We start from the raw sequence: 14,338 nt of genomic DNA, 5'->3' as shown, positions 1-14,338 counted from the left end.
TGGCTTTCCTAGTTGTCTGGGTCTTCTAGTGGTATACAATGTTTATTAAGTTTTACCCTTAATGAGTATTGGAACTCTAAGGAAATGGTGGGCTCTCCAGCAAGGAGAAACCATGACAATCTTGCTCTTGGGTATCTTAAAATGTAGTGGTGTCGGCCAAAGAGCATATGATTGACATAAGGTAATAGATAAAGATGAGACTGCATTATGGATGCAAACAAAACATTTTAAGATTTTCCTTCAGGGCAGAGTTTTGACTTCTCTAATCCTCCTTCCACACCTTGACAGGCAGATAATTCCATTGACTGGTTTTTCAACTCTACCCAGCGTCCTGAATATACGATCCATGTTGTACTTTTCTACTATGCGATTTCAAAATATGTGATAACCCGAGGCTCAGAATGACAGGAAAATATACCACTAGTCCCCTGACAGTAGGTACATACCAGTTTTGAAACCAAAGGGGAATATAGATAATAATAATTTCAAGTCTCTGAATAAGACGGAGTCTTAGCAGGTTTAGATCCCAGGATTCACCCTGGATACTCAACAAATCCTACTGGAATTTTTATAGTCCTACTATTGAGAGATCATGGCTACCTACACAGAAGTGGGCTTCCCATTTAACTTCATTTCTTTCTCTGCATTTCTTTGAAACTACTTCAGTTTATCCTCAAATAACCACACTAAATACTACAATTAAGTTTAGAAGGGAAATTCCAGCCTGATGCTGACTTAGTATTGGTAGTAGTTAGAGCTAACCATGGGCTTTGGCCTCATGGAATTGTAATACTTTGGCAGTGGAAAGATGTAATAAGAGGATTTGATTCATATTCATATATGGATTTTTTAAATTTTTGCAAAGGCTGGAGAATAAGAATGAAAGACGATTTCATGCATATTTTTTGCCTCTTTATTTAAGCCATGAGTGAAACTAAAAGTTTAAAAGTCACAGATAAGAACACTGGTGTGATGCCTAGGAAGTCATCTGAAAGGTCAAACCAGACACATCCAGTCAAATGCTGAACAAACTGACTGAATTGACTCTGTGAGGTTCTGACTGCTGTCATGCTGCTCTGATTCCTGAAGGACTTGGTATTATCTGAGGGCATAATTACACTTTCCATACAAAGTGTTCCTATAAAGAAAGAACTTCATGACTTTAAGTTGAAATATTTTTTAAATTAAGACCTTTGTAGTATTTTGGAGAATATTCAAATATTTGAAACGGCTTTTAACTTTTTTAATTAATTGATTCTGCCAGGGAAACCTTCAAAACTTAATGAAAAGCATAGCTCCCTTTTGCTTCTGCAGTTTTGAATCTGGCAGTTAATTAAATTGGGAGAAATATGTGATATGTGTTATATGATGTAATAACACTTTTATTGAAAAATCAAACAAACAGATGAATCATTTGATTAACATTAACGCTCCCAATAATGCCTATCAGTCTCTATTAAAAGTTACCCTATGGCAGTTGCAGCAAAAGAAAAGATTGTTATCACGTTTTAATTGAAATATTTATTGAGCTTAAACTTACAGCATCGTGAGTCATTGCAGCTACTGTCTTACCGTCACTTCTGAAGAGTTTATTATGTAGACTAAGGAAATCTTAATTGATTCTTTTTATAAACCTCAATACTACAGATCCATTCTTATTATCATCACCAGAAGGAGGGAAAGGGTCTGCTATTTTCATGCTCCTTATTGTGAAGTCAAGTCCCTCGAGAGAAGAATACACCAGCAGCAAATGTGAGATAGAAGGTTAAGAATACAGAGGAAAACCATCGTGGTCCCTCGGCTTGCTTTATGCTTTCTAATGAAACTCTGGAGAAAAACCTCCACCATCTCTACAAATATTGTGATAACAAAAGTGTTTAATGAATTTTTTTGGTTGCTTCTTAAATTTCATGAATCCTAGGGAGTAATTAGAACATTATGCATGGTTTGTAGGTAATTTTTGTCTTTTCAGACCTAGGAAACCTGCCTGAGGTGGTAGGTGGGCACAATGCAGGAGGTAGGGTGGGCATGAAGAAGGAGATTGAGGACGAGAAGAGTGTGTGGCAACTGGCTCTGGGTATTGGCTACAGTGTCGAGACCTAGCTGAAGGAACATGCATATGTCTGGGTATGTTAGACGGTGGGTCCTTCTGGAGATGAGCTGTCTCATCTAATCTCTTCAAGTCCTGCCAAGTGAAGCGCATCCTGCAGGAAGAAGCCAGTCTCTCGAGACAGCTTCACATGTAAAGGAAAGAATGGAAGAACTGGATGCAAAAGGCAGAGCCCAGTGGCAGAGACCCAGAGCTTTCTAACCAGGTCCAGTTCAAAGCCTGGCTTTGTCACCTGGCAGCTATAGGATATCGGACAAATGACTCAATGTCTTTTACTATGTCTCATTTCTTCATCGGTAAAACCACATCAAGAATACCCAGTTATCATAAGGATGGATGAGATGAATTAATTAAAACCCGGAATTCAAAGAATGTCCTTTCAGATAGTAAGGGCTCCTTGAGTACTTGTCATTCCGATGTTAACATTTATATGGAGAAACTGAGCAACTGCATAGACAATAATGTTGAGGAGTTGGTAAATACAACCGGTGTGAAGATGCTCAGAAAATACAAACTTACTGTCTGAATGTGTCCACTCCAGCGCTTGCCAGAAACACTGTAATCAAAACCACAACCCTATGAGATTGGTCTTGACACAGGATGGAATTTTTACAGTCAGAAGGTAATAAACAGCAAACAGAAACTTCTCCTTGGATGGAGTTTATTTTCTTGTGGTTGAAGAAGAGAAGCCCCAAACTATTAGTGCTGCTAAGCAGTACTATATGCTATTAGATTTAGTTCAGTCCCAATGGTTCTAGTTGGGATTGGGTGGGAACAGTTATATGAGACAGGATTAGGTTTGTTAGCACAGCCTGGACATTTTGAAGTTATGCTGTTTCAACTTCCAAAATTGTACACTCGATCTGACACCCCTCTTCTCTATCACTGCCGCTTAACCCAACCTATTCTCTCAGTTGCTTTCACACCAACACCCCATGATCCCTTTGCTTCTGCTTCACAGTCTGTCACCACAGTGATGTTAAAACTGTATTTTAAATCTCACTCTTTCCCTGCCTAGAAACCTCCCAGTGATTCCTTCAGGGCAATTAAAAATCCTAACTCTGCCCTCTGATCTTAGACACTGATCCTATGATGTCCTATGATCTCTTTCCATGCCTGTCTCAGTCCCTTTGAGTCCACTCACACTAGCCTCCTTCGTTTTGCTCATATATGTCATACTCTTGACATTACCTCTTCCTGGAGCCATCTTTCTCTCAGATTTTTATATGGTTTTTCTTCATGGTATTGGTCTGATAATTAGAATACAGATCTCAAGAGAGGGAACTCATGCAGGCCTATTTCAACTGAAACCAACAAGCCTCTAGTTACTAAACTTCACCTTCTTTTGCTTCTTAGCATTACATTCTTATTTGATGTTTTTTAAAAATGTACACCTATGTTATTTTATTGCTGGAATATAAATTCCCCCAAAGTATCCTGACTCCATCTCTAGCTCTAATCATGGGCCCCTGTAGAGCTTGTACACATGGAAAGGGAGTGAGAAAAAACTGTCAGATGTTCCTGCTGCTTCGTTAACAACGGAGCTCTGCCCATCTGTCTCCCTGAAACCTCTTCAACAGTGTCTGTGTTCACTACTAATCTCGCCAGCTCAGAACCCCAAGGACAGGAGGACGGCTCATGATTTTCACCTTCTCACTCTCCGGTTAAGTCTAATCTAAAACCATGGTTAACTGCTTTACATTAACACAACTTCTTTTTTTTTATTTTTTAACATTTTTATTGGATTTTTTAAAATTTACATTTCAAATGGTATCCCCTTTTTTGGTTTCCCACCCATAAACCCCTATCCCATTCTCTCTCCCCCTTCTTCTGTGAGGGTGTTCCCCCACCCATTCCCCCACCTCCCCACCCTGACATTCACCTTCACTGGGGGGGTTCCAACGTTTGCAGGACCAAGGGCTTCTCCTCCCATTGGTGCCCAACAAGGCCATCCTCTGCTGGAGCCATGGGTCTGTCCATGTGTACTCTTTGGATGGTGGTTTAGTCCCTGGGAGCTTTGGTTGGGTGGTATTGCTGTTCTTTTTTTTTTTTTTTTTTTATTAACTTAAGTATTTCTTATATACATTTCGAGTGTTATTCCCTTTCCCGGTTTCCGGGCAAACATCCCCCTCCCCCCTCCCCTTCCTTATGGGTGTTCCCCTCCCCACCCTCCCCCCATTGCCGCCCTCCCCCCAACAGTCTAGTTCACTGGGGGTTCAGTCTTAGCAGGACCTAGGGCTTCCCCTTACACTAGTGCTCTTACTAGGATATTCATTGCTACCTATGAGGTCAGAGTCCAGGGTCAGTCCATGTATAGTCTTTGGGTAGTGGCTTAGTCCCTGGAAGCTCTGGTTGCTTGGCACTGTTTAACACACTTCTTGAGAAGGGCTGGAGTCTCATACTCAGCTAGAGTGTGGGTATTGGTTTTAGGATTATCCTCTGCATCCCAAAGGCTTGGATATACAGGGTGATTTGAAACTATTTCCAAATAAATCTTCATTATTCTTCTTGCTTAGTTTGTTGTGGGAAGTCTCTGAAAACCAAGTGATTGTTTTTTTCTCCCCCTCCGAGGTCTGAAATGTCATTACACAACCTAGTTAGTTCTTGGCCAAGTTAACTTGGTAAAACCTGTTCATGACAGTCTTTGGAAACTACCACTGTCATAATACTTTTAATAAGGGTGTGAGTATGCTAAGAATGGAGCTAATTGACCCGATAATGACCATGATGTGAAAGCAAGTCTTGGTCAGCTAAAGATCAACACAGCAATTGAGAAATTCAATACATGGGTGGCAGGCAGGCTCAACCTTCATATTTCCATCTCATAATTATTAGCCTTCTGGCAATCTGGCTTTTAAATTATATATAAGAATGTTTGATCATAAGGTCATTGGGGGTGACTTTGAGGTCGGAGTCTGCTTAGAGAAAGAGAGAAAACTTAATATTGTGCTGAAAATCATACATGTTTAAATGAAGCACAATGAAATTGCCACAGGAAAGAGTGGTTTGGATTTCTCAGTCATGTGACTTAAAACAAGCAATAAAAGATACAGATACAAGGTAATTAAGATTTGGGTTATTGCTGAGAAGCAATTCTTAGGAATGCATGCCATCCTCACGTGGAGAACTATAAATAAATACAGACTCTCAGACCCCATTCCCAGAACTGACTCAATGGGCCTACTGGTAACTTTTAAGGCTCCCAAGGTGATCCTCCTAGGCAACCAGTGTTGAGAACCACTGGTTTAGAGCTTGCTTTTTGCCATAGCTAAAGCTTTTGGTGATTGTTCTTACGTTAGTAATGGATTTGAAGATAGAGAAAGAGAAAAGCATTTGAGGCCAATGTAAAATGACCTGTCTTCTTGCCTTGAAGAGTCTGCCATTCTTCTTGAGACAGGCTGGCCTTTTCTATCATCCTTTAGAAGAAATGCCAGTCTCACCATTCGCAAAAACCTAACTTGTAGACAGTACTCCTTTAAAAAAAATAGTGCAGCTTGAAGAGCAAACAAACAGCCTGCAGAATGAGAGAGAAGCCTTGGCACGAGACTAATATTCAGAATTTAAACCCACTGCAGAGTTAAACACTACACACACATAAAATAAACCCCCTCCCCAATAACTTGCCAGTCAGGAAATAGACTAAGAACATGAGCAGACCATTCTCAAAGAAGAAGCACAAATGGCTAATATGTGTTTTTAAAAAAGTGTTTGATATCTTTAACCATTAGGGAAATGCAGACTAAAACGAATTTGTGCTGGGAATGGTGGTACATGCCTTTAATCTCAGTATTCAGGAGGCAGGGGCAAGCAGGTCTCTGAGTTTAAGTTCAGCCAGGGCTACATACTAAGACCTTGTCTCAAACAAACAAAACTGCCTCTAGATAACATCTCACCATCTACCTTATGTCAGAATGCCCGTCATCAAGGAACTTAATAACAAATACCATGAGGGAAAAAAGAACTTTATTTATCTCTGGTGGGTGTATAAATCAATTTAAAGATTTCTCAAAAAATAATTACAAATATGACTATCATGTGACTATACTACCTTTGGGCATATACACACAGGTCTCCACATTCTTCACAGAGGGAATTGCATCCATATTTGTTAAGAGCAAGGAAGTAGAACCAGCCTAGATGCCCATGAGTAGATGAATAAAGGTTGCACACACACACATTAATATTTTATTCAGCTGAAAAAAGAATGAAATCATGAAACTTGTTGAGAAACTTGTTGGATCTGGAAAGGAGTATAGGAAACAAGATGAACCAAACTCAAAAAAGAAAAAAACAAAACAAACAACAACAACAACAACAAAACATCCCACATATTCTCATTCAGCGGTAGATCCTACTTCGTAATGTTCTCGTCTGTCTGTCTCTCCGTCCATCTTAGGCTTTATATCTAGGTATAAATAGTTTAAAGTCTGAGACTAGAGGGAGGTCTAAGAGAGGATACAAAATGGTACTGAGGAGCGTTTAGAGGAAGCACAATAGGACACACAGGAAATGAATGTGGATCAAAGAAAGGAAAAATTGGGGCTTAGAAAATGGCACAGGATAAGATAACTTGCTGCTCTTACAGAGGACATAACTTCAGTTCCTGGCACCCCTGTGGTAGCTCATAGCACCCCTCCCCCAATCACTCAGCCTTCTTCCAACCTTTTTGGGCACCAGGCAGGCATGTGGTGCATGTACAAAACACTCATAAACACAAAATGAAATAAATAAATCTAAAAATGTAAGGATAAATAAAATTAAAGGTACAGCTGTAGAAAGATGGTTCTTTATTTCTCTCTCCCTCCCTTTTTCTCTTTCTCATCTTTCTCTCTCATTTCTTTTCCTTTCTTTCTTGTATAAGAAAGAGTTAATATCAACAACAAGAAAGATCAGCAACTTTGTGAGACCCTGAAGTCAGCAAGAATACAGCCAGAGTCCTCACGTCCCACAAAAGAGCTTTGAGTTATAAGTAGGCATGACCAAGTATCACTTGAGTAATGACCCGAGCCTCATGGGGTATTGTCAGGCTGCTTTCTGGCAGCGGATATCCATAGTATCCCAGCGCTGCCAGCTTAAGGGAGTTTGTAATCTTTACCTACCCATGTGTAACAAACATTCATTTATGTAAGAAATAACACTGCTAGAAACAGAGACTTCTGTCACTAACAGGAGGCTAGGCAGACTCTCTTTGGAAACCTAATACAATTTAGGAAATTCAGAAGCTAGGACTCTAATCTCTGTCACTCTGTTCCAGCCAATACCATGGCCCAGGGCAAGTCATTAACATCCATTTCCCAAATTGTAAAATTGAAGAAAGGAAAGGAGCTATAGATTATTATAGAATAGTCACCTTGGATATTAATGGGCATGGCAATAAAGCCATGAAGTGACTGTGCACATCCTGGTGATTAAAACCAAGTCTAAGCTACCAACTGCCCACACTTCGCTGGGATGGACTCTGGGGCACACACCCAAAGCACACAAGGCACACAGAAAGGGTCAATCAAAATGAGGCTTTAGATGCACTATCCAAGGAGACAGGATCATAGCTGGTAATTATTTGGAAGTCTATGTACTAATACATAGGTATTTCTATGAACCAAAGATGGTATTCCTTATTTGTCCATTGTATGCCTTTCGAAGAATTTCTTTTATCTCTTATAGTGATGGTGTTCAAATTCTGACTTCACATTAGAACACTTTAAGGAATTAAAAACAAACCAACACTGATAGCTGATAGCTAGATTTCAATCCGGGATTGAAGAAGAGAAGGCTAGAGAGACAGGGCTGAGGCATCAGCAGTTTTTAAGCTTTCTGGGCAATTCTAAGATCTCGGTCTGCCATGGGCATCACTGAAAAACCTGTTGGTTTTTTTAACCACATCAGCAAACTCACCATGCCTGCTTCCATTGTCCCACGTCTCCTTGTGTTTCCTTTTGTGATGTCTAATCTCATCCCAACACCCAACTTTCATCAGGAATGAACGTTAGAATTTACATGGATCCTATCCTCCAGGATCCCTGAAGTCTAATTGCTTACGTCCTTCATTAATAACCAGGGAATGTTCTCTTACACTGCTACTGTCCAATTATGCTCAATGCCTTTTCCATACCAGAGAATATATTCCACATGCGTGATAATAATCTATTATGTAAAATAGTAGTACATATTATATGATATATTGCAGCAATATATCATATATAACATATATGTGTGTATATATGTTGTGAATGTTTATTCGCCAACGTTCACTGACGTTTCTTCAACTCAAATCAGCCATTTCTAAAACCTTTCCTCCAAGATTTAGAATTCCAGTGGGAAAGAACATTTGTGAATTTTTATTTGTATGCCCCAAAGAGCATTTTGTATTTTGTTCTGCTCTATCTACACAACAAAAATATTTCCTTGCTGGTAAATGGTTATAGAGTCTAGCAGAACTCAGTCTATCAGTGATATAACCAGGATAATTTTTATAGCATATTTCTCCATTATCATCTTCCTTGCCATTTTATTATGTCAAGTCTAAGCTTAATCTGGTATTAGTGGAAGAAAGAAGGGGAGCATAATACCCTAACCAACGGAAGAGACAATCTTTGACTCCTGATGTTTGACCTCCCAAGCCAGAGGCCTCTTCCCATTCTAGCGTCGGGCTGTCCTTCCCTTTTCAGTAAATGGAACTGCAGGCAAAAAAAAATTTATATCTTTCTTTCTGTGACATACTCAAGTGCCATTTTAGCCAGGGAACAAAGAAACCAAAGGCGGCCTCTGTGACGCTCCTGGAGCTGGCCTTCCAGAGATCCAGGCTGCTTCTTGTTCCAGCTGTTTTAATCAGTAAGAGAAAACACTTATTGCCATAGGAGATGACCCAAGGAGTTTTGCACATGCGTGTGCAATCCTAGTTACCATCTCCTCGGCCTCCCAAAGGGCTACAAGATACAGATGCACCATCTTACGAAGCAGCTTAAAGATAAAGGTATAAATCCAGTGGGTTTTTTTTTAAATGTTCCTTTGGTCATTGGATATTGTGGAAGAACTTGTTGAGATTTCCCAATTTCCCTATACAAGGGACTGTACTCTGGTGACAAATGTAGCCACAGATTTAATTTTATCAAATCTAATACCAACATGAGGGGATTGCTTTAACTATATGACCTGGATACCCTGAGAATGAGGGATGAGATTAGGGTTTCTTTCTTTCTTTCTTTCTTTTTTTTTTAACTCTTTTAATTCATCAAGTAACTGAATTTGGAATAGACATAAGAAGAATGTTAGTCAAACCTAGAGAAAAGAGATATGTCCAGGATAAAGGGGGAGACAGATATTCCTATTACATCTTGCTCAAATATCAGTCTTAAGTAGTGTTGTGTCAAGCAAATGTAATGTAAGTCATTAGGTAATGTGATTTAAAATTGCCATTAAGCCACATTAAAACAAATTAAAAGCTGAATTTGATTACTTTTTTTTTTACCTAAACCAGTTTATATAAAATTTATAATTTTAATACACAAACTAAGATTAGGGACAAATTTGATTTTGTGTGTGTGTGTGTGTGTGTGTGTGTGTGTGTGTGTGTGTGTGTGTATGGAGTGCTACATGTTTGGAATTTAGAGTGTTTTACAAAACAAGCACTTTTCTCTAGGAATCAGCTTTATTTCAAGTACTCAAGAACCCCATGTGGTTCTATAATCTCTGTATTTTCTTTATCAATAGCTGGAATGATCTTTGAGATAGATTTATTTATTATCGTCGTTCTTTACGTATATGCACCATGTATGCTTGTATGCATGTCTGACGCAGCATTCCTGTGGAGGGCAGCTTTGTGGATTTGGTTCTTTCCTGCTACATTTCCACTGATTGAACTCAGGTCTCCAGACTTTCATGACAAATGTCTTTCCCCATGGGGTTGCCTCACCAGACCCTGAATGATCTCTATGTGTTTCTTCGCCCACCTGCGAACTACTTTTGTTCTTCACATAAAAGCTCCACAGAAGCCAGATTTCTGCGTTTTCTTCCATTGTACAACCACGCACATAGTAGAGGACAGCAGAATGATGAATGAATGACTGAATGAATGACTGAATGAATGAATCTTTAACACAAGAAGCAAATGTAAATAGTGTCTTGACCCAAATGCTAGTAGAAAATAAAAGTTTCGGAGTTCTTTGAACTTGAAAGAACGGCCCAGGAAGTGAGTGACAGCCAGCCAACCTCAGCGTCATCTCCTGATACTGATTATCACCTCTCTGGAATTTACCAGTGGAGCTTGGGAAGAGACAGGAAAATTACCACCCACAAGTGGTTTGCTGCTGTGAATATGTACCACAAGTGTAGTGTGTGTTCATGTCAAGTAAAACCATCCACCACATGTGGTTGTCCCTGCCCTTGAGAACAATCCAAGTCCAGTTGACATGACGCAATGCTCTGATATTGGGAAGGTTGGCTGCAATGGATAACGGGAAATAAAATGGATTTCAAAGTCAGACAGACCAGGGCTCCCACCAAACTGTGCGGGCTGGGTTGATTAAGTAAATGCTTGCATTTTCCTATAAATCTTTACACGTAGCTCATACCTTTAGTGTTTCCGTGAGAACAGTCCGAGGCTCTGTATGGAAGTGTTTGACACACTGTAGTGGGTATCAATATTATCGTCTTTTGCACACAAGCGCTCTGAAGAACACGCGGAACATCGAGGTTTACACATAAGCTATTTCCTTCTTTTTAAGATTCGATAGTGTCTTCTCCTTGAACCTGACAGGTGGGGGCAGACTCTAAGTGGAGTTAAAATCTTAACTTGTGCCAAGCAATGAAACAGCAGTCGAGCCATTTATCCCCACAGAGACACTTGTAGTCTCTGTGCATTTGGGGATAGATCTAGGGGACTTATATCCAATTGGTTTCATATTCAACTTTTTGTAGATATAGACAAAGATGGTTATTTTGTATTCAAAATCATAGGCCAAAAAGGACAAGGAAGAAAGGCTCTGAGAATCCATGCCAATCTGGAAGTGTTTTACTTGTTGCCAGTACACAGAGCTCTGCTTGCCATATCTAAGTTCAGAGAGTAAACTTGACCCTGAGTTCTGAACCCCTCTCTCTCATCTTAGAGACTAATGAGCTGGTGCCACTCGGTCTCCTGGTAATGTAAGCCCCATCGGGCAGACAGTGAGCTGCTCTAAAAGCCATGAGACCAGTGGGCGCTTGCAATGTCACATTAACATTAATGAGAACAGTTGATCACCGAACACGGGTCAGGCATGATGTAGTTACTCAACAACCACACTCGAAAAAACAGAATTATTCCCCATATTGTAGCCAGGAAAAGAGAGGCTCAGAGAACTCTAGTACTTGCTGAATTGTAGCTACAATTTGAAGCGCAGCCTCTCAGGCTGCAATGCCTCCTGCTTTCTGCTAGGCACCCTCTGTACTGTTAGCAGAAGATTCCAGTTACTGGAAGGTGTGAGACCCTATAGGCCAGTGGTTCTCCAACCTTACTAATGCTCTAGACCTTTGCACTAGACTCAATGCTCTGTACAAAATGCATATGCCCAAAGTATTTAGTTACACTGTGCTTGGAGAGCAAATCAAGCTTTGTCTCCAACCAAGCCTTGGCCCAGAGCTCTGACACCCAGCCAGTTGCCCTGAAGGACATTGGTTCATGTGGACACTGACTCCCTCCCCAATAGTCTGCTTTCCAGAGCTGTTTGTGGACAGAAACCTCCAGAATAGTGATGATCAACCTTTGGGGGTGGGGATGGGGGTGGGGTCAAACAACTCTTTCACAGGAGTCACCTAAGAGCATCGGAAAACACAGATATTTGTGTTAAGATTCATAACAGTAGCAAAATTACAGTTATGAGGCAGCAATGAAAATGATTTTATGTCTGGGGGTCACCACAACATTGGGAACTGTATTAAAAAGGTCTCAGCATCGGAAAGGTTTAGAACCACTGCTCTAGGGTAGGCCATTAAGAGTTGAGAGGAGAGGTCCCGTGGAAGCGCACAGACTGATGAGGCCATGGAGGATGCACTCTGTGTGGGTCCCGCTAGGAAGGCATGCGGTCTCTCCCAAGAGTGCAGTTACCTCAGACCTTCCCAACACCACCAGTTATTCCCATGCCCAGCACAGCTACCAGCAGAAGCTTGGTGGAGTGTGCCTTGATGCAGCATCCTCAAAGTCAAGGAATTTCAGACACGGTCAACAAAGGGTGTCCATATAAAACTCTTCATCTGTCCCTTAAGTACAGTTTCTACCCTGGGGAAATGACTCGCAATCAATTCTCAAAAGGACCCCTACTTTGAAAGAGCCACTGAAGCAAACAAACAAACAAACCACATCCAAACACAGAAACAAACAAGCAAAAACATCAGAATGTTCCGGTCTCCTGCTCTATTCAGCACCTCTATTCCATTAAGCACTTGCTGCAAGAACCATTAGTTTCCCTAAATGTACGCAGAGTAAACTGAGGCCAGGAGTAGGTGAACACTGATTGTAGAGCCAAGGGAGGCAGAGCTAGGATTGGTCAAGACACCCCGGTGGGAAATCTTTTCCAGCCAATTCCATGAATGAAGATTAAAGGACTCTCCCACCCACCCCACCCTCCCGTGAGATTAATAACAGGTTGCAAAGATTTTCAAGTTAAATCACAAAAAACGCCAAGTTGCTTGTTATTAAGGAAACATGGGTTGCTTCCCTACCACACAGGTAGAGGTCACTAACAGGATATTTTTCTACACAGCTACAGCCCTTGCCTTTCCCTGCCTCAGCAGTCTGGGTTCCTGGAGTCTATCCTCCTTCTTCCTGATCCCCTGCTCTTTGCTCCAGCGGAGTGTCCTAGCTTCTACCGTAGGGCTTGAATTCCTTGCGCGCTACCCAGCCACCACTCAGCCTGCCTCAGGGAGTGGGGGTGGGAGCTCAGGTGACTCTGTACCTTCACCTGGCACCCAGCTGTGCAGCCGGCAGGAGACTATCCAAGTTGGCTGCCACCACGTCTCCTGCCTGAGCCCGTTCCACCTCCCCGCTGTTTCCCCAGCTTTTCATTCCGACCCTAACCACCTGCAACCCCACAATCACGCCGCCGAAACTCGATCGCAAGGGCGCGCTTGCAGGGTTTATTTTAAAATACGCCGGCCGAGAGCAGTTTTAAACCTGGGTTGGGTGGCCAGTACCTTGGCATATATTTAGCTTTTCTGGAGAGGGACATTAAGGTTTGGCTTTAGGTACGCTCTCAGCACGGGATGGGATTTCCTCGCGCCCGCGGGCTCTGGCTGCTGGTTGGCGTTTTCCCAAACTGTCCGCGACTGCAGCCAACTGTTCGGCTCCCACTCGGGGCCTCGAACCCACGACCCCGGAAAGCGCCCGCCCGCACCACCCCTGGCTGAGCGTATCCTTGTCTGCCCTGGGTACTCACTTCTGCTGGAGAGAAAAGTCTGCCATACCAGAGGCTGTGCACTTCCTGCAAAGGACGTGAGCTCTGTCTCTGACAGGTAAAGCTGTTTCCTGAGCCCCGTGTAAAATCCAGAACGCAGGAGAGGAGCGAGTGAGACAGAGCAGGAAGGCGGGGAAAGCCCAGCCCAGAAGACCCGGCGTCTGGGGATTTTAGCCTCTGCTCCGCAGTCGCCAGCCGCGTGTCTCTGAGAAGAAGCTCAACTCGGTGCACTTGTTCACTCTTTCTTCACTAGAGGAGGAGTCAGTGTTGCAACATGCATGTTCCTTGCTGGAGGCAAAACAGTGAATTTTCTCCAGCGTGCAAAAGGTCCAGAGCCTGCCAGTGTTACAAGGTGACAGAGATAGTTGGGGGAATCGGAATGCAGAGAAGAGGTGGACAAGAAAATATCTGATTTCCCTCCAGATTCGTTTTGCATGATGAGGAACCTTCTTCCATCAGGACTGTACCAGTAAATAGACAAAACAATAATAAAAACGCCCTTTAAGTCCAGTGACCTCAAAGATGGTATTTCTCACAGCAGCCAAGAGAGGCTCGGTGTCAAATTTCTTTCCTTATTTCCCAGGAAGCAACAGGGAGCAGCTGCTTGACAATACTTGAGGGGGCTCTAGGGATTTGAATCACACCTTCCCTGAGAAGGAGGAGGAGTCAGAGGAAAATGGTCAAGAAAGTATGAGCAGGGACCCTGAAAGGACGCCTTGCTTTCTTTCTTTTTTTAACACAACAAAACTTCCAGGGCTCTGCTTTATGCCCAGCCACATCAAAAGAGCACAGAAACACCAGC

The 14,338-nt window shown here is 42.0% G+C and overlaps 1 protein-coding gene across 6 annotated transcripts in view; it reads right to left on the bottom strand.

Moving 5' to 3' along the window:
* The window catches only part of Prlr (prolactin receptor), a 190,493-nt gene extending 176,483 nt beyond the window's left edge, over positions 1 to 14,010 (bottom strand). For 2 of the 6 annotated variants that reach the window (XM_039101746.2, XM_063281314.1), the window contains exon 1: positions 13,519 to 14,010. The gene's annotated coding sequence lies outside the window, so the exon portion shown is untranslated. 6 annotated transcript variants of the gene reach the window in all.
* Positions 14,011 to 14,338: the final 328 nt, after the last annotated feature.

This window comes from Rattus norvegicus, chromosome 2 (genome assembly GCF_036323735.1).
Source record: "Rattus norvegicus strain BN/NHsdMcwi chromosome 2, GRCr8, whole genome shotgun sequence".
NCBI classification, from domain to species: domain Eukaryota; kingdom Metazoa; phylum Chordata; class Mammalia; order Rodentia; family Muridae; genus Rattus; species Rattus norvegicus.
This window is presented reverse-complemented; position numbering and strand designations above follow the sequence as displayed.